Source organism: Zosterops lateralis (genome assembly GCF_965231275.1).
Source record: "Zosterops lateralis genome assembly, chromosome: 8".
In the NCBI taxonomy this organism is placed as follows: Eukaryota; Metazoa; Chordata; class Aves; order Passeriformes; family Zosteropidae; genus Zosterops; species Zosterops lateralis.
The window spans coordinates 29,098,381-29,121,958 of record NC_139768.1 but is presented as its reverse complement, the minus strand read 5'-3'; the positions used below and the strand labels follow the sequence as shown (position 1 = coordinate 29,121,958).

The window sequence follows — 23,578 nt, the reverse complement described above, 5'->3', positions numbered from 1 at the left end:
CTGCAAGGCCCCATAGTACTACTGATAAGCTCAAACACTCTGCACAGGAAGGGGTCCTTAGCACATTAAATAAGAACAGTAAAGGTTCTAATTTTTACTATCTTTTCTTTCTTCTTTTCAAACTAGCAGCATAAAATTCAGAAGATACAAACTCTTAGAAAGTGTAAATCAAGAGTGTTTTAAACACAGAGGTATTTTGGCAGCATTGCATGGCTCAGGACTTGCATTTACAGGTGACAGAATCTTCCTCTCGACTTCTAGCCAGTTAATCTCTTCTATTACTAAAAGAATTTTAATTTAAAAAATTTTCATTATATATAAACCAACTTCCACATACAATTTCTGAAAAAGCCCTAATTATCCATACAGCTTTCGGGGATAACATAAATTAGAAAGTCCTACCCCTTTGTTTCAATTCTTGTTTATTTTTCCCCATGCCATAGGTCACACTTAGATATGTACACTTCAATTCTCCTTTAATCAAAACCATCTCTTTAAGGCATGCAGTGTGACCAAATAGTCAGAAAAGCAGGCTGATGCCTAGAAATCATTGTGTGCTATCATCTTTCCCACGAAAATAAGTAGGAGCAAAGGTTGTTTCCTGTATTTGAAGCTGATAATATCTAATGAGGTATACTCAGCAACAGGCACTGATAACAACAGTCTTTATCACAGAATAAAATTCTATATCAAGAGAGCCCAGGGAAAGCACATAATTTCTTTCTACATGAACTAGTATACACTAGATAAAAATAATGCTAAAAGGCATTTGGAAACTTTTCTTTCAGGTGCTGCATTTTGCCTTTATGACTGAGCCTTCTGAATGGAAGTTTCTGGAGTGTATCTGGCTGAACTTAGCCAATTGAAATGATTACTTGAACCCCATTTGTCACTGAGGGGTTCAGATCCCATCAGTACATGCTGTAGCCACTCTGGGGTGACCTCAGGACTAAACTCTCACTATGACAGCAATGCATCTCCTAGATTGAGTTTAGTTATCCCTTTGCAGTTGATATGCCTTTTTGTGGGCTGGATTAATACTGCTCCGTGGGGCAATGCTGCTTTGGCAGCATTCAAGAATGATGATATGTACTGGGTTTTAACCCTATACTACCTACCTTCCAGCTGGAGCTTTATTTCACAGCAGGACCACAGCAGCAACTCTTTCAGAAACTGGTTCTGTGGTTCCCATGGATGATCCTTTAGTTTCCAGACCTACTTCATGTTTCACCTTTCAGAATGACATCTCAATTGACTCTCTGATAGATGGTACAAAGCATCCCTTCAGTTCCCTCCATGACAATCACATACCTTGTGGTATTGGAGGCTGCCTGGGGGAGAAAAGCTTTTTCCAAATGTACTGGCTGTGCCTTCTCGCTACCTCCAGAGTGGGTGGGTACAGAGGGGAATTGATTTCTTGAAATTTTGTTCTACCACACCAGTTGCCTAGACTTGATATTTTTGCACATTTTGCACTGAATACTTTATAATGAAAGAACCAGCTCAAAGGTGAGAAGAAAAGGAATGTTTTGGGGTTTTTATCATTAAAACAGACCTTTTTAAAAGAAATATAAATATCTGTAGTGACTCTTGCAAAGGAAGGGTGGAACTCATCTGTCTAGTACTGTTAAATCAGCATAACAGAGCATAAAATTTAGATGTCTACTCTGCTGAAAGAGAAGATAAATGTATCCAAATGTCAGGGCTGAGTGCACTTCTACACAAAAGGAAGGCAGTGCATTGCTTGTCAGGGAAGGTTGTGATTCACACACTAAGGCTGGGACTAGCCCATTCTAAGGTGAAGTGGCTATGGTGCCCAAAAAGAAACCACTCCTCTTCCCTTTGTGTAAATGAAAGCTTTACAGAGAACCCTAAAAATGGAATCTAGACTAAACTCCATTGACTCTATGTCCTGAACTATAGCAATATAATTATAGAACAAGAAATGGCTCTGGGAGTGCAAAATACAAAGAAACTTCTGTACGGTAGAAATTAAAAAGATTTTTATTTTCTTAAAATATTTTTGTAGAAATGTTTCAACAAGATACTATAATGACTATTTCCCACAGATTAACAAAGCTTTAGAATACACAAAAGAAAAAAAAATCAAATAAAATATTGAAAAATGGAAACAGGAGTAAAGAAAATATTAATTCTGGTTAGAACAGTCTCTTACATGTTTGGTTAGGCACAACTGGTGAAGAACTGTAAAATTACCTGCATTGAACAATGCTGGCTCTGCCTCTTACCAGGAGAATGGTTTTGTATAAGTCATCATCAACATGGCAAATTCACCCTACAAAAATTCAGGACAGCAATAACCCACACTGCCTATTTCATACCCAACAGAAGTGTTATCATGTTCCTCTCAGGAAAGCAGCTTCCTTCATGTAAACAATGCTGAGTCTCTCTTTTATATCTCCTGGGCCTTTTTGAATTGCCAACTGTGAATCCGACTCCAGGCTGGGGTTAGGTGTGGGAAATGGATTTGTAGAGAATTCTCAAAGCCTGACAGGAGGCTCACACAGTCTGTATCTGTATGCAAACTTTGGGATAAGAAATGCTGACTTAGAAATGCCATGGAATAGGATGGACACTGTTGAGAGAGAAATGGAACTGGAAACAAGTTTCAAATGATGGCCTTGCAAACAGACTGGATACTTTGGAGAAATAGAACTATGAAAGGTGCACTGTAGTAGGACCCACAAGGAGTAATTCTAGATTATTTGCTTAAAAGCATTAACAGCATTGTGTGGCAAAAGCTGACAGGCCAAGAAACGCTTATAATGGATAATAATTAGGAAATAGTTTGCATTCTGATTGTGATGGCATGCATTATAACATCTGTATTGTCTCACCCTTCACATGAGACTGAAAATGGAATAAAAGTTTTTAAAACACCTCTCAGTTGCCCCATCTCTGGTTCAGAAAAGGGTATAACCCGACAAAGTTACGAATCTATTCCCAAGAGAGATGTTTGTCCCCTCTGTGTTCTCAAGCAGCTCAGATATCCTCTTAAAAATCTCAGTGTCCTAGAATGATGATGGAATATTTGCTTGTTGGTGGGAAATCACGTGTAATACACCTGTAAGTGTTAATGCCCAAACCAGCAGGACAAGTGCTGCAGGGTTTCCAGTGCAGCTTCTTCTGAGAACCATCTTGCCCCACAAGAAGAAAGTAACCACAGTGGGGATATGGACTAAGGATGTTTGCCTGGACAGTGAGGAAATTCAAAATCCAGCAGAAGTGAAGTGTTTCTGTGGAAAATGAACTCTTTTTCTCTTTCTACACCTGCAGAAATTCATAATTGATTCTAATATTTTTCCTACTGGACAAGAAGTTCTGTGCCATTTTGGCCATGAAACAATGAGGGGAGCCTTAGAAATCTAATTTTCAGTAAGATGTGTGATCACTATATTCTAAGAGGAGAATTTTTATGTAGGAAAAATTATAGACTTTACTGTAGGATAGGACTTCTGACTTCATCATACAGAATAAGATTACTCCAGTCTCATCTTAAGGCAGAATTTGTGGTGTTTTATTGCATGGAAAATTATAACAATGTACAGCAAAGAAATACTCCCATGTTGCTTGTAGCAGATGTGGCTATGTTGACACACAGTCTCAGGGTTTGTTTTCTTAACATTTTGCTTATATTTTGCCAATATTTTATTTTAAAAGTAAAAATATTACTTAAATGATTTCCACAGTTTTCATTGCTTGTTGCTCTAAAAAGAGACTCATCAGATGGTTTGTGTTAAAGGATTTTCATAGCCCTTTCTTGGCCTAAAATGAAAATTCACGTCAGATAATCAGAGTAGAGAGATATTTCTGCTAGAGCTGGAACTGATGTGGTTTCTAGGTCTCACCCATTTGAGAAAAGCCCAGGTGCACTAAACAGCACCATGAGATTGAGACTGGACAGGTGCTACCACAAAAACAAAGGCTAGAGCACATCTCACAATGATTGAGGGCAGTTTATGTTTTGATTTAGTAAGTTATTAATATGACTCATCCGTATGTTACCAACTATCACACCCAGCAAGTGAAAATTGAAACATATGCCTGTGAGATATAAAAGGGAGCTTTTACAAGAGGCCTTGGCAGAATGGGTGTGAAGGAGGGGTAGGAACAGGGGGAGAAGAACAGAGCTTTTCTTGCTGTTTGCTACATCAGGTAAAATGAATGCACTGAAATTTTCCAGTAAAGGAAAAGAGGCAACACCCAGATTTTTTTCCTGCTAGCCTTCCTTCTAACCCCTAAAGAAAACGAGATGAGGACAGAAGGGCAGTGTATGGAGACATCTTAGCACTTTGCAGAAAATGAGATGAGGTGTTTCTGATTCCTCCTGTTTCTCATTCCTTCAGCCCTTCCCAAATCCCAGGGCCCATGCAAGGGCAGAGGAGCATACATGGATATAAAAAGGAAGTCTTTTGGAGGTTGTCCCTGAGCTTTGACCCATACCTACTTCAGTTTTTGAACCATTTCCCATAGGAAGAATTCACCAGCGGGAAATTATACAGGGAAATTACAGTCTTTCCACGTCTCTCCTGCAGTTATTTTCGGGAAGAACACCACTAGATGGCACTGGGAGCTGTAACCACCCTGTACGGAGCGGCAGCCTTACCTGTAAGGGCGGGCAGCAGGAGCGCACCAAGGGCTGCTGCTGAGCTCGCCGCCCTGCTTTGGACGCTGCATTTACGTGACTGTAATAGTTCTTCCTATCAGAATAAAACTGAACTGTCAATATTTGACTGCCCTTTAAACCAGACTCGAAATTGTATCAGCTGTCTGGCATAATGGCTCCACATGCTATTAAAGTGATGATAAAATAATCAGGGACTAATGTTACTATTCACATTATCAGCTACATCCTTTTCAATTCTTTCAAATCTGGGCATGGGGAGGAGCACTGAGTTAGTAACATATTCTAACCTCATTAACAGGGTTGACAAAAACACAGAGCAACTGGATTTTGCATAAGGTCGTATCGTTTCTAGAGGACAAAAAAAACCCTCCTGTGAAATTGCATGAAAATACATTTGAACAAGGGTCACCCATACATATATACATACATACATGTATCTATACATACATATATACTGTACATATATGTAATGTGTATATTACATGTATGTAATATATGTAATATGTATATTACATGTATATATGTAATTAATATTATTGAGAGAGCATATATAACAAGTTTTTGGTCCTAGTTGTCAGTCCATGGTATTCTTACATCCAGTCATGTAAAATTTGAGATACCATACATCACGTGTCTAGAAGAAAATCCTGCCAACACACACAAAATAATGCATTTATCATCCTAAATCCAATATATAAAACATATGCTACTTGTAGAGCATATGTTAGAGATCTTCCCCTCTCCTTCTGTGTGTGTGTGAAACTGGCACAATTGCTGGTTTAAGCAGAAAATTTTCACATGAACATGCAATTCTGCAGCCAGTTCCACACAGGTGAAGATCCATTAATTCCAACTGGGCTCATTTACTCCCAGAATCAGGGCACAGTTCTGAGAGTGGTTGCTTTAATGCTGTATAGTATCTTCAGTTAGCCAAACTGAGACTCCAAGGATCCTCTCTCAGCCTAATCTCTCTGCCTTGAATTCACTGGGAGTGCTGTGCAAAACTTGCAAGCAAAGGAACCAAGCAGTAGGTTTGGCAGAGATAGGCAAAAACATCCAAGCTCAAAAAAAGAAAAAATATTTGATTCTTATGACTCTACTTCCTCATTAAAGAGCCAGTCTCTGTGTGAAAGAAATACTAATTTACAGGCCAAAAAGAGCTCAGGTACACCTGCACCTTAGTGTTTGCTGCCTGTTCAATGTTCAGATGACTTACTTGGTGCCAGTGGGCCAATGCCTCCAGCACTGAACACATATTTCTATTCCTTATTCTGATATGCACTGTTTAGAGAAATCTTTTTACTAAGAATTTGTGTTCTCTCCTTGTCTTCTCTCCTTGTCCCAGAGCCAACAGGACAAAGCACCCTCTGTACCAATGAAGATTACTCTAAAGAAAACTGGGTTTCATGTCTCAGAAGCTCCCTTCAGCCTAACTTCAATTCCATTAATACACACTGGGCTCAGGTTCCTTCCTCCAGCTGTTTCCTGATGGAAGATTAAGGATTAGCAGTTTGAGCATTTTTATTTCCCCATCTCGAATTGGTTCAACAGGACAGTCACTGAAAAATTTCACATGTAGGTCACAAAGAGTGAAGGAGGAGATTGTGAGTTTTCTGGGGGCTAGGGGAAATCTGATGTGGAAGTTTGGCCTCTATAAAGACATTCTTTGAACAGAAATATTTCTTACGTGTGAAGCCACATTATTCAGTTCAGTCTCATCACACACTGAAAATCCCAGGAGGTGATTTTTTTAATCATTCCATGATACTCAGAAGCAAAGTAAGACACCCAAAAGTTAAGAAACCAGATGTATTTTAAGAGACTGTGAAAAGTTCCTTTGGAATTTAATCAAGACTCAGAGTAATGAAAAGAAGTAGTTTCCCATATGCTGCTATTCAGAATTCTCTGAGGCATCAGGCAAGAAGTTACACCCATGTCACAGGTCTAATAATTTGCAACTGCAAGTGTTTCCAGAGCAATGTAGTTGGGAAATGCTGACAGCATCTCTGAGAGGAGACTGATGCAAAGCAGTTGTTCTAAAGATAATCTACAAAGCAATACATAAGAAGCCATTCCACAGAGAAATAAAGGTACTTTCTCCACAGAGAATTTCTAGTAGGCTGGTGGACACAGATCCTTGACAAGCTACACAGAGAAGTAAAAAACTTTTGGGAGATTTTTTTTTTTTTCTCACCACTAAAGGATTTTGCTTTGATATCTGACTTTTCACTCCAGCTTTGAGAAGAAAAGACAGAACCATTCACTGAGCATTGCCAGTATTCCCAAGATTTAATGATCCCAAAATTGAACATTTTGCAAATTAACTTTCTACAGAGAAGGAAAAGAACAATCCAGCTCCACATCTCCACTGTAGCAGTCTAACTCTACCACAGCAGTACTCAGAATAATTTACCAGTTCTGATGAGAGAAAAAGTTCTGTTGCTCCTGTGAAGCATAACTCTCTCTAATACTGACCTGAATCAATCCTTTGTTTGCAATATTCATCTTCTGGTTTTAATTATTAGGAATATTAAACCTCAAGTTTTAGCAGATGCATTAGTGCCATTCTGAGTGCAGTTGATACTGACATAAATCTACCACTGGTGTACAATGAACTAGTTTTTTGCCACTCCAAAGATCCATCATGAACCAAAACAAAATCAATACACACACTCCAGCTGCTGTCTATATATCTGGCCAGTAGAAGTACTTGGACAGCTCTTCCATAGGTCCTGGCTGACTTCCCACAAATGACCTGGTTAAGCCACTGCTCATTCAGAATTCCCCAAACCCAGAGTGCAGCAAACCAGAACCCAGATAATATCTACACCTAGGGGTGTTTGGCTAAATTTCAAGTTGTTAAATAGGCAGTGAGATGTAGGTCATCCAGCTGTGAATTGCAGCAAACACAGATTCAAACTTGCTTAACAGAATGGCTAACTTCACAGTTTGCAGGACTTTGAATAAATTTGGAAACCTTTGAGCCTGCTGCCTAATTGACAGTTCTTTCAGATTATTAACATCTTTATGTAGTTCCCTTTTAAAAAGTAGACTTTGCTCTGTCTTGTTATCTGTTGCAGTCTCATGGATATTTGTAGCATCATAGCAGAAAGGTGTACACAATCAATTTTTTTTCTTATACAGACAGCTAATCCACAAGGCATAATAGATAGATGATTGTCTCCTCAGTTGTTCTGAGGTTTATGTTCATCACTTACAAGGGATACAAACTGAAAAATATTTTTTTTTTCCTTTGGAAATGGTTCCTAGCCCAAAGACATCCAAAACCATGCTGCAAAGATAAGAGCTTGTTGAATTTTTGCTTTGTCAAGTAATAACATCTGTTTCCAATTCTATTTACTAGAATGCAGAATTTCATTCTAAATTAACTCCAAAGTTCCCCAGCACTGAAGGAAACACAAAGTCCCTCCATATCCATCTTGCTATATACAGTTTGAATTCTTAAGAACAGAAAGAGAATTCTTGTACAACAGCTACATTATTGGAAAATTGAGTGTCTGAAAAGGTGAACACCTTGTCTATGTAGACCAGTCTCGAGACAGACAAATGATTTCTGAGTTGCTGAAAATAAACACATCTGATTTCAGCTTCAGAGTTTTCCCCATATGTTATTGGATTTCCAACCTTTTCTTTCTGTACCTTTGTAAACTGATTTTCCTGAAAGGTGTGTATACTGGAAATGGATCCCTCATTTTTAATGCTCAAAAACTTCAGAGTTTATCAAGACCAGAAATTTTCTTCAGAGAAAAACTTCTCCTTTTCAGAGAAGGAGGACTTTTGACATTTTAAACATGCTTAAGTTGCAGAAGTCAGGTAGCCTCTGGCTTCCTACTACCAGTAAGAACAGCTAGAAAAAAATAGCTATGTGTCTGAAAGCCCACTTTCAGTTCCCAACAAATATAGTCGCTCCAATTAGCATTAGTACTATCCATGGGTACACGGAAGAGAGCAAAAATTTTGTAGTTCTCTAAAGAGATGGAAAATGCTGCACAAATATTGATTTCCTTCTTCCTTCCTATGCCTTAGGTTATTAAATATTAACACTGCCAATACAGTAATAGTCTACGGTTTCACATCAAGCAGTAACTTAAATAATTAATTTGAGAGAATAGAGGATAACTCTGCGGAATGGGTAAGCAGGGGGTATCCCTGTATGTCAGGGTGGGATGCACTTGTTGAAACCTTAAGGTGGTGATGACATGGTTGAGCATTTATGGTTAAGAACTGGGGAATGCCAAGGGAGATATCATGGTGTAAGTCTGTTACAGATCACCCAACCAGGATGAAGAGCCAGATTAAACATTCTCTGAGCAGCTGAGAGAAATCTCACAATCCGTGGCCCTTGTTTTCCTGGAGGGCTTCAACTTACTAGGTGTCTGCTGGAAGTACAACACAGCAGAGAGGGAACAGTTTAGGAGGTTCCTGAATTGTGTGGAAGAGAACTCCCTGATGCAGCTGGTGAGGGAGTCAACCAGGGAAGGCTCCTGCTGGACCTGTGTTTGTAACAAAGTAGGACTGAGGGTGAGCTGATGGTCAGAGGCTGTCTTAGGCACAGTGATCCCAAAATAATAGTTCTTGTTTCTTGGAGAAGTGAGAAGGAAGGTCAGCAGAACTGGCACCTTCTAAAGGGAGATTTTGACCAGTTTAGGAGACTGGTTGAGAGAATCCCTTGGGAGCCAGTCCTGAGGGGATAAAGAATCCAGGAAGGCTGGATGTACTTCAAGAAGGAAATCCCAAAGGTGTGGAAGCAGGCCATTCCTGTGTGCCAAAAGATGAGCCAGCAGGGAACAAGACTGGCCTGGCTGAACAGACATTTTTGGCTGGAACTCAGGGAGAAAAAGGAGAGTTTATGATCTTTGGAAGAAGGGGCAGGTCACTCAGGAGGACTACAGGGATGTTGTGAGGTTATGCAGGATGAAAATTAGAAGGATGAAGTCCAGCTAGAACTTAATCTGTCTACTGCTGTAAAAGACAACAAAAACATTTCTATGAATACAGTAGCAAAAAAAGGAGGGCTGAGAATCTCCCTCCTTTATCGTATCTGGGAGGAAACGTATTGGCAAAGGAGGAGGAAAAGGCTGAGGTACTCAATGCCATCTTTGCCTCAGTCTGTAACAGTCAGACCAGTTGTTCTCCAGGTACCCAGACCTAAGCTGGAAGAGAGGGATGGGGAGCAGAAAGAAGCCTCCATATTCCAAGGGGAAATGGTCAGGGACCTGCTAAACAACGTAGACATGCAAAACACTATGGGACTGGGTAGAATCCACCCAAGGATATGGAGAGAGCTGGTAAAAGTGCTCACTGAGTCACTTTCCATCTTTTACCAGCAGCTGTGACTAACTGAGGAGGTCACAATTGAGTGGGAGCTGGGAAATGTGATGCCCACGTACAAGAACAGCTGGAAGAAGGACTTGGGGAACTACAAGCCTGTCAATCTGACCTCAGTGCTGGAATAGGGTATGATCATCTCTTGTACTACCACATGACATGTACAGGACAACCAGGGAATCAGGCACAGCCAGCATGGGTTTAGAAAAGGCAGGTCGTGCTTGAGTGACTTGGTGAAGTACACTCTCAGTGAATTACAGATGACACCAACATGGATGGGAATGTTGATCTGCAGGAGTGCAGGAAGGTTTTGGAGAGAGATCTGCAGGCTGGATCAATGGGTCAAGGCCAGTTGTACAAGGTTCAACAAGTCAAAGTGCCAGGTCTTGCTCCTGGCAGGAGTGGCTCGAAAGCTGCCTGGCAGAAAAGGGCCTGGGGGTGCTGGTTGACAGTGGCTCAACATGAGCCAGAGTGTGCCAAGGTAGCCAAAAAGGTCAATGTCATCCTAACTTATATCAGAAACAGTGTGGCCAACAGGACCAGGTCACTGATTGTCCCCTGTACCCAGCACTGGTGAAGGACCTCAGATCTGTGTTCAGCTCTGCATCCTTTGAGACAAGAAAGACATTGAGGGGCTGGAGTGTGTCCAGAGAAGGGCAAGGCTGGAAAGGGTCTGGAGCACAGATGTGATGAGGAGTGACTGAGGGAGCTGGGGGTGGTTAGCCTGGAGAAAAGAAGGCTTGAGGGCACCTTACTGCTCTCCTGAAAGGAGGATGCAGCCAGGTGGTTGTCAGTCTCTTCTCCCAGGTAACAAGCAGTAGAACAAGAGGAGGCAGACTCAAGTTGCACCAGGTGAGGTTTAGATTGAATATTAGGGAAAATTTCTTCATGGAAAGGATTGTCAAGCAGCGGCACAGGTTGCCCAGGGAAGTGTTGGACTCACTGTCCCTTGAGGTATTTAAAAGATGAACAGATGGAGCACTTAGGGTCATGTGGTGGGCTTGGTAGTTCTGGTTAATGGTTGGACTCAAATGATCTCAAAGATCTTTTCCAACCTAAACATGACTCTATAAACATCTAATGTGTTAACTGCTTCAGTGAGTAGGGAAGATGGTAAAAATCAGCACGATTGAATGGAAGAAAATTGCATAGGGAAGCATTAGCTGTAGGGATCCAGAATTATCCCCACAGTCAAGAATGAGTTCTGCTGGCTCCCTTTCCAGCTGGGCTCCCCAGCATGGATTTCTGTTCCTTGTAGACAACAGCAGGAGAAAGGGGAGGAGTGAATACATTTGAGGTCAGAATGTCTGCCACCAAGAGAATAAAGAAGGGGCTACATTCCCAAGTAATCACCTAGCTTAAGAGAAGGCCAGGCAACTAAGGACCAACATGAAGAACTTTCACTGGAGATTTTGTAAAACTACATTGCCTTCCTGTGAAGAGTTAGAAATTACTGTGAAACCACGTCTTGACAAACCTTTGGTTGAACAACAGGTTTACATTTTGTTATTAGAGAGTGAGTGCAGGGAACCTTAAGTACCTTGAATGACTGGAGCCAAGACATTACCCTAATGCTATTTTACCACACTTAGGTACAGATGTTTTTTTAAATATGTGAGCATTAACACTCTGACTTTCTAATTATGCAGGCCTAGACTTTTACATCATGTTTAAGAGGTCATAAATTTAGTGTAATAAATCTCAGCTAAAACATTTAACACAAAGTGTGTTCAACACTACTCAGAAACTACTTTTAAATGTCACATTTGCAGGGCTCATAAATTTCCATGAGATTTTTAGAATTCTTTCTTTCATATTGTGGGTTTCTCATGCCTAAAGCATACTATCAAGAAGGTTTGAGCATTCAAGGGTGATTGTTAAAAAAATGTTAGGAAATAATGTGAGATTAATTAACGTCTGTCTTCTTCTGCCATGAAATCAATTCTGCCTCCACTGGAACTGTTGGAGAAACCTCAGTTGCCTTGAACTGCAGATTACCAGTGATTTTTTTCAAGGTAAGGCAAGTAAATATCCACATTCCTTTATGCCTTTGGCTTTCTTGGCCTGAATGTGCAAGTTGGCTAAAATAGAGAAAAGCATCAGCTGCTGTAGTTTTCAAAAGAGATGTTTCCAAAAGATGAGCTCAGGGATTTAAGCCTAGAGACATGCACCTAATTTACGAAGGCAAACTATGTAGCAGAAAACTGAAATGGGATATTGGCTTGAAGTGTTATGGAGAAGGTTGAGTGTGAAAAGACTTGTTGATCATATCCAAGGTGCCAACATATGTCCAAGTTTATAAAAAGAGAGGGAAAATAACTTCAAAAAATGCTTCATTACTCTAAATCAACCCCCTCTTATGAGGTTTAAGACATCCCTGAGCAATTCTTAAGGCTAGCTCACCCTCTGTATCTTTGCTTGGTTTTTTCTGAATGAGCAGCAAAATGAATTAATCTTCAAGTGGTTATTTAAGTCCATAAGATTCTTTTTTGTTATTGCCTTGTAATAATACCCCATATTGCATTGTACAGACATATTGTATCCTTATATTTGATGTGTGACAGGAATTACTTTTTCATTAAAATAACACCTTGACAATCCCTAAGATACCAACAATACATCTTCTGACCCTACGACTAGATTGATGAATGAAAGAATATTATTTAGTGTTTTATTCTTCTACGTTTGCAGGTTAGTTTATAGATGCTTATACAGCAGTATTAGAAAATTATTTTGACACTGACTGAGTAGCAAACACAAAGACAGAAAACAAGCCAGTCTCTGAATGAGACTCATAAATGCATGAGCTTGTAGAAACAAGTACAGGTTTTGTAGCATAAACTGAAATCAAATAGTGAATTTGTTGGAGTGCTGGATATTTACTGCATCTTGTCCATTAGCTGTCTTTCTACCATGTCAGGAATCTGCTCAAGGAAGGCCTAGGCTGGGCATTCCCTTCCAAGCACTGGAGAAACATTCCTGCAGTACCAGGGATAGATAGATAGATAGATAGATAGATAGATAGATAGATAGATAGATAGATAGATAGAATTATTTTCTAAGATTTTCCTCAATTCTGATTGATCACATATAGATAGAGAAGCCAAAGGAGACAGCAAGCCACTCACTGGAGCTGCAGGAGCACTCCAATTTGCTTTTAAAATGTCCAGCTAAGGAGACATCTCTCTCAGCCTCTGCATCCAGACAGGAGTATCTCAAACCAGGCAAGAAGGCAAGAACAAAGCAGTGTTGGAGGCTTGATCATAGTATGTGTTATGGCAAAGTTATTTCAGACAAGTTCTAGTCTGACTCTGTGGCCTAAGGGCTGCCAGCCATCCCATTAACACCATCTCATCCCTGTTTCTGCCCTGCAGATTGAAGTTTGCAGCTTCCTCCCACAACCTCTTTGCTTTCAGTGTCCTGAGTTTGACTTCATAATTACTTTGTGAGACTAAGCTTATTCCGCAGCAACAAGATAGAGTTCTCTGTAGAGTTCCCCAAAGGAAAACTTGAGAGTGTGTTTGCCTACAGTTATATAAATAATCTGACCTATTTCAAATATCATTTTTCAGTTCTTCCAGGCACAAGTACTCACACCTTCACTTGGGGAGTTTCATCACAACATCGTCTCTGTGTTCTCAGGGTATTTTTTTTTTAAACGCCACCAACAGCTTCCATAATAAGTCCTTTATCCTCCATGCTGGTAATGGCAAAATAAACAAAATGTCACTGATTTGGCACAATAGGCTGTTCTGGCAAAATTAACCTATTTTTCTTATTCTGCCATGTAAGACAGACTGATCCAAAGGCAATCATCTGAGATTAAGTCAAAATGGAAACAATAATTTTTCTGCTGAAGCCTACTCAGGCACGCAGAATTCCAATATGTAGGTTTTACACATCTTTCAGCAAAATCAGAGCTGTAAATGTAGATTCTATCACTTTAGAATAGCACTTGTGTTTATGGCATTCCTCAAAAGATTCCTGACTCTTAGATGAATTAAAAAGGAGAATAGGGATGTCCTCTCCTGACATGCATTTTCCTCACTGCTAAATAAAGTTAAACCTAAAGTCTGCTCAAAATAATTAATTCTTCTTAAGGTTTTATTATAAAACCACTGGCAATGATTCCTTATTACTTTTCCAGTACCAGTAACAATGCTCAGTTCACTATTCCTTATGCAGTAGTAATGAACCTCTTGGAAAAAGAATATTCTTTCAGAGTATTTGAAAGATGGCTACATTTTATTTGAATGATAGCTTCATTTATTTCATAGTATACATGCAAATATCTTCAGACACCTCAGAATCCTCTTGTTCATTAAAGCTTACTTAAATAGCATGAAGAGTCAAAAACAGAAGGCTTGACTAGGATTATATCTCAGTCTTGTGTCTTCTTTTAGATGCCATAACTAAGTAAGTATTCAAGCATCTAATTATTGCATCAGCTTTTCAGGTGTAATTATTTTTTCATTTTGCAGAATGTTGACGTTGTTTAAAGGAAGATATAACCAATAGATTAAGAATGTGCTTTTAAACAAAACTGTTTCCATTTAAGAACTACTAAAGAACTACTCCAAAATAAGCACTGAATACACTCAAAAGAACAGAAGGAAGAAAGAAAATATTCTAAGTTATAGAGGGTGTGGCATCATATTTTAGGCTAAATATACAGGGAATGTTCACTTGCAAGCAGTAAAGTCACAGCCACTAAAAATGTTGCTATGTGTCAACAGAGCTGCTGAAACTGGCCTGATACATCCCAGTCTGGAACTATTGTCCAGGTAAACACGCCAGCTCAGCTTAAATTTTCCTTGCAGCCCCACATTCCAACTACATTAATTTACTCTGTAAAGGACGATGAATAAATCTAAATAAAGTTTTGTGCTATTTTTACTAGGTAGTTTCTGACCTTTAAATGAGACTGAGAATGCTCTGTTTATGTTAAGAGTACAGTGAACTGAAATATGAGCAGCCCTTAACTGCCCTGATAGATCATCTGGAGAGCTGACATGCTTCATATGAGCCAGTGATTTATTCGCGTAAGTAAACAAGGCACATTAGAGCAGGACACAGCAACAATGAGCACTTGAAAACACGAGACCTTTGGATCTAGCCCAGGGGCCAGGAAAGGTTTTCATTTAGCAATGCTCTCATGCAGGAAAGTTAAGAATACACACAGGAAGTAATTACAAAAGTCTTGACGACTGGGGGGAAAAATATTTTTGGAGGGGTAACTCCATCCATACTGGAGAATTTATATATTTTTGCTAATAACAAGAACCACAGTGCCCTCCAATTGTGAAAAAGCACCAAAGCTGCTGGTGGAAAGGAACATCACACCTTTGATGTCTGATTAGAGGTGTGCTGTGCAAAACAAATGTCTTCGCAGTAACATATTTTCATTCTCAGTCTTTTTGAGCCTGTTAAATCTCTTTCCTCTGCTCACACAGATCTGACCTCTCCACAGAGATATTCCTTACCCTGGAAAGTAATCATTTTGTTTTCAGGGGAGGTAGAGAGGATATAAAGCTGAACAGAAAGTGATAATTTCTTTGCACAGAAAGCGACAATTTCTTACAGCCAGTCAAAATAAATACTAAAAAAAAAAAAAAAAAAAAAAAAAAAAAAAAAAAAAAAAAAAAAAAAAAAGAGACTGAACACCCATAGGGTTTTCTGAAACCAGAAACAGTCAGGGAGGAGGGAGTGAATTTCAAGGTGAAACATCTATGCTCTGCTCTTTATTTATTTGTGTTTGCATATCTGCTATTTCTCTGTGTTTTTCCCAAAAGGCATGGCTTCTCATATAGGCTCCTACACTTGTGCTAAAAAATAATAGTACATGACAGGTAAAAGAATGGAATCCCAGCTCTGCTGCGTGCAACACTGCATGCAATGCTAATATACCAATATAGCAGATAGCTAGGGTTATGCTGTCCACATAGGTTTTAATACCCTTTTCTGGATGTATAATTTTTTGCTTTTTCCATTCAAAGCACTATACTTTCTACAAATTGATTTTCTCCATAGCCATAATGAAGATTCCTCAGCAGTAAAACAGTATGAGATGTTTGGAAAAATCTCGTTACTTTAGAAAATAACTTTTTTCCAATTACTTTGGATAATTAAATACAGCTATCAGCCAAGGACATTCCTCAAAACATCAGTGTCCACATTGTTTTAGACATGCACTTACCACTGCATTACAATCTGCTCTGGATTAACACTGAAGTAGAAAGGATTCCTAGAATCTGACATTTAAAGAAGAATCTTGCTCTACAATTAAATTAGTATTCTTTCTCCAATAAGGGCAGAAAAACATAAACTTCTTTTAACCTCGGAGGTGGGAGGGGACATTAGCGTTTCACTGACCAAAGTCTGAATACTTCTCCAGCCAGGCATCCTATTTAGGGATGTTTGCTCATTACCTCAGATACACGGGCTGCATTCCCTGGTGTCATGTGCCCAATTCCAGGAGCCATTCGAAAGTCAGGAGGTAAAAGGCGCGTGACTGCGGCTGCACAACCCCCGCCCAGGCTGTAGGACACCTTCATGTCTCTGCAGCCCTGTCTTCACAGCATCCCTGAGCACCCTCTTCCACCTCTGTTCGTGACCCTGGGAACAACGGCATCCTGCTCACCTACGAGTTTTGCCAGACAAAGCACTCACGAGTGGGGGTCAGAGAAGGACCAGCCAGCTGCTAGCACTGGGCCAGCTTTCCTTGCACCTCTGTGGGATACACAGTTTTGTCCAGCTCTGCTAGGCTTCTCCAGCAATACATGAATATAAGGATGTGCTGCTGGTACGCCCCCACAGCAGCCACTGTAACAGGAGCTAACAGATAGCTGTAGACAGGCACAGGATTCAAGGCCATAACCTGTTCAAGAAAAGTAATTTCAAACACTTCAACCAACAAGGGCTTGGTTTTTCCATCTTTCCTGCAGGATCAAATTAACAATGCTGCATAGCTCCCCTCATGCTCTGCAACATATATCACCCAGCAACCTTTGGGCACTCATTTTACTACAAGTAATAATGAGCAAAGAGTCATATGGACTATAAAAAACAAGGAAAGTTTTATCTGTGGTGGAACACAGGGGTTTGCATGGAATAACAGTGTTTCCTTTCTTATTCTATCTAAATGTTCTCAAAAATGTGCTGCCTTATCTTTTCTCAAGGTGATCACAAATATTTTGCACTGTCCAAGTATGCCTCTTATTAGTTAAGCTTGAATTCCAAGATCAGGAAGTTTTTTATCTAAAGTGAAATTTTGTAACTGAAAAGCACAGGAAAAGTTCTGTAAAACTATCTTAGTGTTCAAGCAGTGAGTGTTCATGTTTCTCAGATAAGTTATCCTTTACAAACTTGAAAACTTTGTTCTCCCAGCATTTTAAATAATGTTTAACTACTTAAATCCCACACCAGTGCTCTCAGCAGCCATAATGGAAAAAAACCCCAAACTCGCCAAAACAAAAAACCAAACAACACCACCCAAACAAAAAAAGCTAATCCTTTGATGTTTTATTGTTGTTCATTTGTGTTGTAAATGTTTCTGAAACTTTTCCAACCCTGGAGAAAATTTAGCAAATAGGTAAAGTAGGACATACTATAGCTAATATTTCAGTCTATGTTAATATTATTAATGTGATAGCACTGACTACATCAATATTTGGTTTGTTTGAAAATACTGCAAGCTATTTACATTTCTGCTAGACATGCCACATGGAATCTTTAGAAATGTGCTTGATTTTCTTCCTTATTTCTAACAAATGGGACAGAAATGGAGGGGAGAAGTTCTCTGTTTACAAATCTATTTTCATTGTAAGTTGAAAGGCTGGTGATGATTCATAAACAGTTCTAATAAAGTTCTCCAACTCAAGGTCTAGCTACATAAAAAAAGACTACTTGTTTGACTCTCTCTGAATTACTGCTCTTAGAACAAGGCCACCTGGGGATAATGAACAGCTGATTTAATTTTTAATCAGCATTTAAAAGCCTTTTAAGTGGAGCTCATTTTCATTAGTTTAAATAAAGAACACCTCGAAAAGTGAAAGGTCATTAAACCTCTGGAAGTACATTCATGCCAAGACTTCAGCTAAACCTAGGTCCTTTTAACAGAGTGCCGAGGGATTTATTAAATATAATGTGAACAATTGCTCATTTCTGTAGTCAAACAGAGCTTCATAAAGGGATCTATTGTCTCATCAATGCCTTACACGGGAAATTGCTCTATTTTGAACTTGCCTGTACAGTCTGAAAGCATCTATGTATAGACCCCAGTGCACAAGGTATGGAGAGCTCAGTTTCAGCACAATCTAGGAAGACTCTGGACATCACAGGATTAGGTGTAATGAGTAGGATGGTTGTAGTAAGGATCCAGCTGCTTGATAAGAAGACATATTTTCCACCTTAATGCTTTGGTATGAGATATGACCATTTTTAAATCTGCAGTCAGGTTCAGCAATTGTGAGATACTTGTACACTTTACCCTGCCCGTTCAACCCAGGCTACAAGGCTGCCCTTCCACAGTACAGCTGTTTTCCTTGCCTACAGAGCAGACTTCTGTCGTGAGTCTGGCTTGAATACTCTTCAAGTTTTTAATAAAACATTGTCAATCATAAATAAATATAGATGTAATGAAGAATTGGAAAGTCTGCTCAGTAAATATGGCCACACTGAAAAGCAGGAAGCTCAATTCCACCATTTCATTCTCAGGTTTGTTCCATTCTCAGAGCAGTCAAGGAGAGTTTTTTGTTTGTTTGTTTGTTTGTTTGTTTTTTAATAAGCCTGTAAACATATAATAGAACATTACTTATTACTTCAAGCTGGGAAGTTCAGCTCCTGTGATGCTCATTTTTCCACAGTCAGCAAAATGAATGAGGTTGAAGACACATTTAGAACTGTTCATGATATTAAATGCTGCAGCCAGAAAAAGCTACCAGATTCATGCTAACTGCACAATACTGTTCCTTTTTTGGGAAATCTTGCTGAGCAGAAGAACATACAGCCAGTAAAAAGTCACATCTCTTACCAGCCAAGGTCTAGGTGAGGAATAGCCAAAAATAGCCACAGGCCCTGGGAAAAAAACCCCAATAAAAGGGAGAGAAAGAGAGAGAGGGGCTGGACTTTATAGAGGCTTTCCAACATCCTCAAAATTGTGTACCAAGCCAGAATCAAGAAAAATATTCCTAGCCCCTTCACTAACTGAAAGAAAGATAGTTCCAAATTCAAAAGCTCCCACTTCAGGGAAGATATAAAATAGCACATCTGCTTCCTGAAGAGGTTGGGATTAATCTGAATGTATTGGATTTTGGTGTCCCTGGCAATTTCTCAGCAAAAGTGTTAGTTCTTATCTTGACAATTCTTTTTGTTGATGTGTAAAATGGACTAGGAATCCCACAGGGAGATGGCAAGTCTCCTAGAGGAAGCTCACTTCAGAGAAAGCTCAGGGCTCTCAGTACGCCTCAATGTCGTGTTGTACTCACCCATTATACCTTTGACTCCTTTTGAGTTCAAGAGTCTTATGGTTTGTATCAAAAAGCTGAATTTGACCCCTCCATTCATAAGCTGTATCCAAATCAGCCCAAATTTCAGGTTTGGGATAGTGCATTGTACACTACATGTATGCATGAAATAGAGTCTGATTGAATTCCTACATGATAGGAATGGAACAATCCCTGTGCCCAGTGTTTCCTGTTGGAAATATTAATCTCACCCTCCCACCCCAACCTATTGGATGTCTTAAATTACTTTTTATGCAGAGGACAGATCTCATGAAAATTAATTCCCCATAATCACTATGGATTTGAGGCTGTAGATTTGCTAAATGAATTCACACATAATAACTCAGGTTTTCCCTTTAAAACAGCTTTATAGTGTTCCTTCTTTAAGAATAGATAAGCCTAGTGAGGCTGACATGTTTTTAAGTACAGAAGAAAGTGACTGCATGACTGTGTGTGCCTCAAGCACATTGGTAGACTGATACTCTGAGAGATGTTAGAAAAGCTTCAAGTTCTCCTGAAAGGATCAAGCCACTTTCAACTATTATTATTGATACTGCTTTTTTCTATAATTCAAAAATAGTGAAAACTCCATGTTTACATTCTCTTTGGTAGCTGTATCTGTCAATCCTATCAATATCCAGGATAAAACTTGGGGAACAATAGGGAAGAAGTGGCAGTTTCACTGTTTAATACCAGAACTGCAATTCTAAAAGTAAGAGATTCTAAGGCTCATATATTTCCATTCAACAAATCACAGTAAAATTAATAATCATATGTAGGAATTAACACAGGTCTTTGTATTTTTTCAGGACATATTCAGGAGCTGCCATGGCAGAAAGATAATATACAGTTGACTGCTTCCAAAAAGGGGGGGAAAAACCTCTTAGAATTAAAGAACTTCTGTTTTAAATTAAAACAAGGGCTAGGTTTCCAAGGGCATGTGATCATTAATTTATAAAGGCCATGGTTTGCTTATCAGGTGACATTAATGGAATCACTGACCTGTATCAAAAGGTGTGGAAAGAACAAACTTAGGTTCTTTGAAACAAACAGATTGGTCACAGAGACTACTCTAGTTTGTTTTCAGCTCAGAAGTGTCCATACACAAAATCCTTGGAGACATTTCCAGGAATCTCCAGCTACAAATGGTGTTTCAATCACTGCAAATCTGGATGAAAAAAACCCAAGACAACCAAACCCAACCAAATAAAAAAGCCAGCCAAAAAAAAAAAAAACCTTTAAATGTTGTTGATAATACAAATAACAAAACCTGTCCACTCTTGAACAGCAACATCACACGAATGTTTTCTAGCTCTAAAAAGATGATCACTTGGAACTCAGGAATGACCGACACTTCTACCACCATCTGCCACTTTTGTAAAGAAGCTGTACCGTATTTCTCAGAGAACAAACCTGTTAAATGTTAGTTATACCTGACAGGTCTTGCATTACTGTTGAGGAAGACTTCCTAAGGTATTTTAAATTGATAAATACAAGGTCCACTCAGGGAAAGTAGAAAACATTTTGTCTAGATCAAATAAAGGGGATAATTTTTAGATGAAAGGTTAACAATGACAGGTCCTATTTTTAAGATGTGCTGTCCTTCTAACCAGTACCCTGTGCTTTGGTCACTACTAAATACTGCAAATCCAGCCTTGCACTTCTCTCAGATTAGTGGGAAATGCACAAAAAACTCTGCTCATCTCTAGAACAAAATACAAACTGTAAGATCTGCAATCACTTTTATGCAAAAATTGCCATGTGCTAACAGGCAGAGCCTACTAAGACTAGTTATTTGAACAATAGCTATTATAACAGCATGGAACAAAGGCAATCATTTTTTCAGGAGATGATCTTTGTTTTATTAAATTTTAAACTCATTTTGTCGTGGTTTGAAAGCAAAATGAGAGGCTCCAAGTCAGAAATACAATTTAATAAGAAGAAAGGTAAAAAGGTAAAAATAAAATAAAATAAATGCAATAACACAAAGGAACCCTGACAGAGTCAGAACACAACCTGAGCAGGATGGTGGAAGCAGTCCAGATGAAGTGGTCTTCCTGAAGCAGTGATCCTGTAGAAAGGTCTGGTAGCTCTGGTCCTCTGGGAATCCAGTAGGTAAGAGTTGCTTGTACTGTTCTAAATCCCAGCTTATATCCAGGTGGGAATGCTTGGCTCCTCCCCCTGGGCAGAGCATCTCACAATGGGATGATGAGTTGTGAAGGGAGTCCTTGATGGCCCATTAAACAGAGATAACTCCTGGAGGGAGCTACCTGTGAGTCATGCGCAAGGCATTAATGGGCCATTAACAGAAGAGCCCAAAGGCAGGGGGCCTGGGAAAACACTGCCCCACCTGGTTTCAACAGTTCATGAAGATGGTGATAGAATAAATACTTTGTGTACATCCTACACTGCAACCCAGGACAATTGTAAGAAGCATAACAGAGAAATCTTCTGTTAAAATACACCAATTTGAGGTTTATGAAGTGAAAAAAATCTGTCCAACACTGTTGATTATTTTTCTAAATAATTCTGTTCTAAATAACACATTTGTTTCTGTTTACTCTTCAATGGACAGACTAGTCAACTGGAAAAATGCTGCTTGAAAGTCTGCAGGTTTCATTTGTTAAAACTCACTTTTGATATGATTACAATTTCTGGTTTTATACGTTGAGAACAGCTTCAGAAACCAGAGGCATGAGGTTCATTCTAATTGATAAATTTTACATAATTTCCAATGTATTCGTTGGTGGATATAGAATCTTTCAAAAGCCCTCCTTCAACTATAAACTTTTGGATAAAGAGTCCAGTCAAATGTCTTTTTTTAAAAAAAATTGTTCACTCCTGTGAGGAATCAAATGGGAAGTATTATAGCAAATATCACTCACAGTAAAATCAGTGAGATATACCTGCTTAATGCCTGTAAGTTCAGTTTATTTCATTGGCCTTCAAGCAAAACCAAACCCTTTCCAACTCTGGGAATTACAAATCATTTTTTTCTAAATCTTTGGATACAAGATAAGGTGATATACAGAAATCTCAGCTGAAAATTATTTCAAACTGGATAATTCCTAATGTTCATTTATAAATATCAGTTACGTACTTCAAAATATCCTCAGTACTTTTATTCTATTGGTTAACATTACATTTCTATTACTGTAGTATCTGAATTACAGAGTTGTTAAAGATTAACACTGAAACTGTCTTGGAAAACAAGTCTAACTTCTGATAAATGTTGTGTAAGGATAGGTAATCATAAAATATCTCCATTACTTAGTTTACAAACCTTTTAAACAAAAGCCTAAATGTAATCCAAGATAATAGCTCCTATTACTTCAGGAACAGGAACCAGGTGCCCTTTCATATGTTAAATTAAATATTAATGCATTTATTTCAATTACCATTCCAGTTCTAATATTTTTTTTCAGTCGTAAGATCTACCAAAAAATTCCTGTCTTTCTAAAGCATAAATGCCATAATCTTTATACACAACTTTAAAGAAAGCCCTAGCACAAGCAACAAATATCTTAACGTAAGCATCATAATAAATATGCAGTATTTTCTTTGCTGTGAGAACTCAAAGGGGGAAATTATTTATTCCTGCAATAAATCAGAAGTAAAATTTCGTTACTTTTGATCTTCATCGATTTTATGGAAAGGTAATAGAGGAATTTCCTGTGAGTTTTGCAGTGCATCCTTTTCATACAGGGAGCTTCCAATATACCTGAATCAGAAACAAGATCATCAATGGAAAGCATGAAGGACACAGGTGAGAGATAAAAACAAATAACAAGTGGCGATGATGTGAAAATAAAGTTTCCATGGCTTTTCTGACTCTTGTGAATAACACTACTTGAGGAGGCTCCATAGGCAATACTTTGCTTTTTGTAAAACAGACTTGGATGGCAGCTCTTAAATGCAGGAAGTCTTCCAGCTGCCAAGCAACATTACCTGATATTTTCTTATCATATGAGATACCACCCCTGACATGACAGTGTGATATGAATGGCATGTCACATCAGTCTGCGGTAATCTTAATGTGTGTCTCTATTCTGGTAGCAGATACAAAAGCAGGTGACAA

At 38.9% G+C, this 23,578-nt stretch overlaps 1 protein-coding gene across 5 annotated transcripts in view; it reads right to left on the bottom strand.

Annotated features, from left to right (window-relative positions):
* The window catches only part of CABCOCO1 (ciliary associated calcium binding coiled-coil 1), a 158,255-nt gene extending 141,919 nt beyond the window's left edge, over positions 1-16,336 (bottom strand). For 2 of the 5 annotated variants that reach the window (XM_083866916.1, XM_083866917.1), the window contains exon 1: positions 16,194-16,336. The gene's annotated coding sequence lies outside the window, so the exon portion shown is untranslated. Of the gene's footprint in view, positions 1-13,592; positions 13,698-16,193 lie in introns of all 5 variants that reach the window. The other 3 variants (XM_083866914.1, XM_083866913.1, XM_083866912.1) reach the window with 3 other exon arrangements.
* Between the last annotated feature and the right edge of the window lie 7,242 nt (positions 16,337-23,578).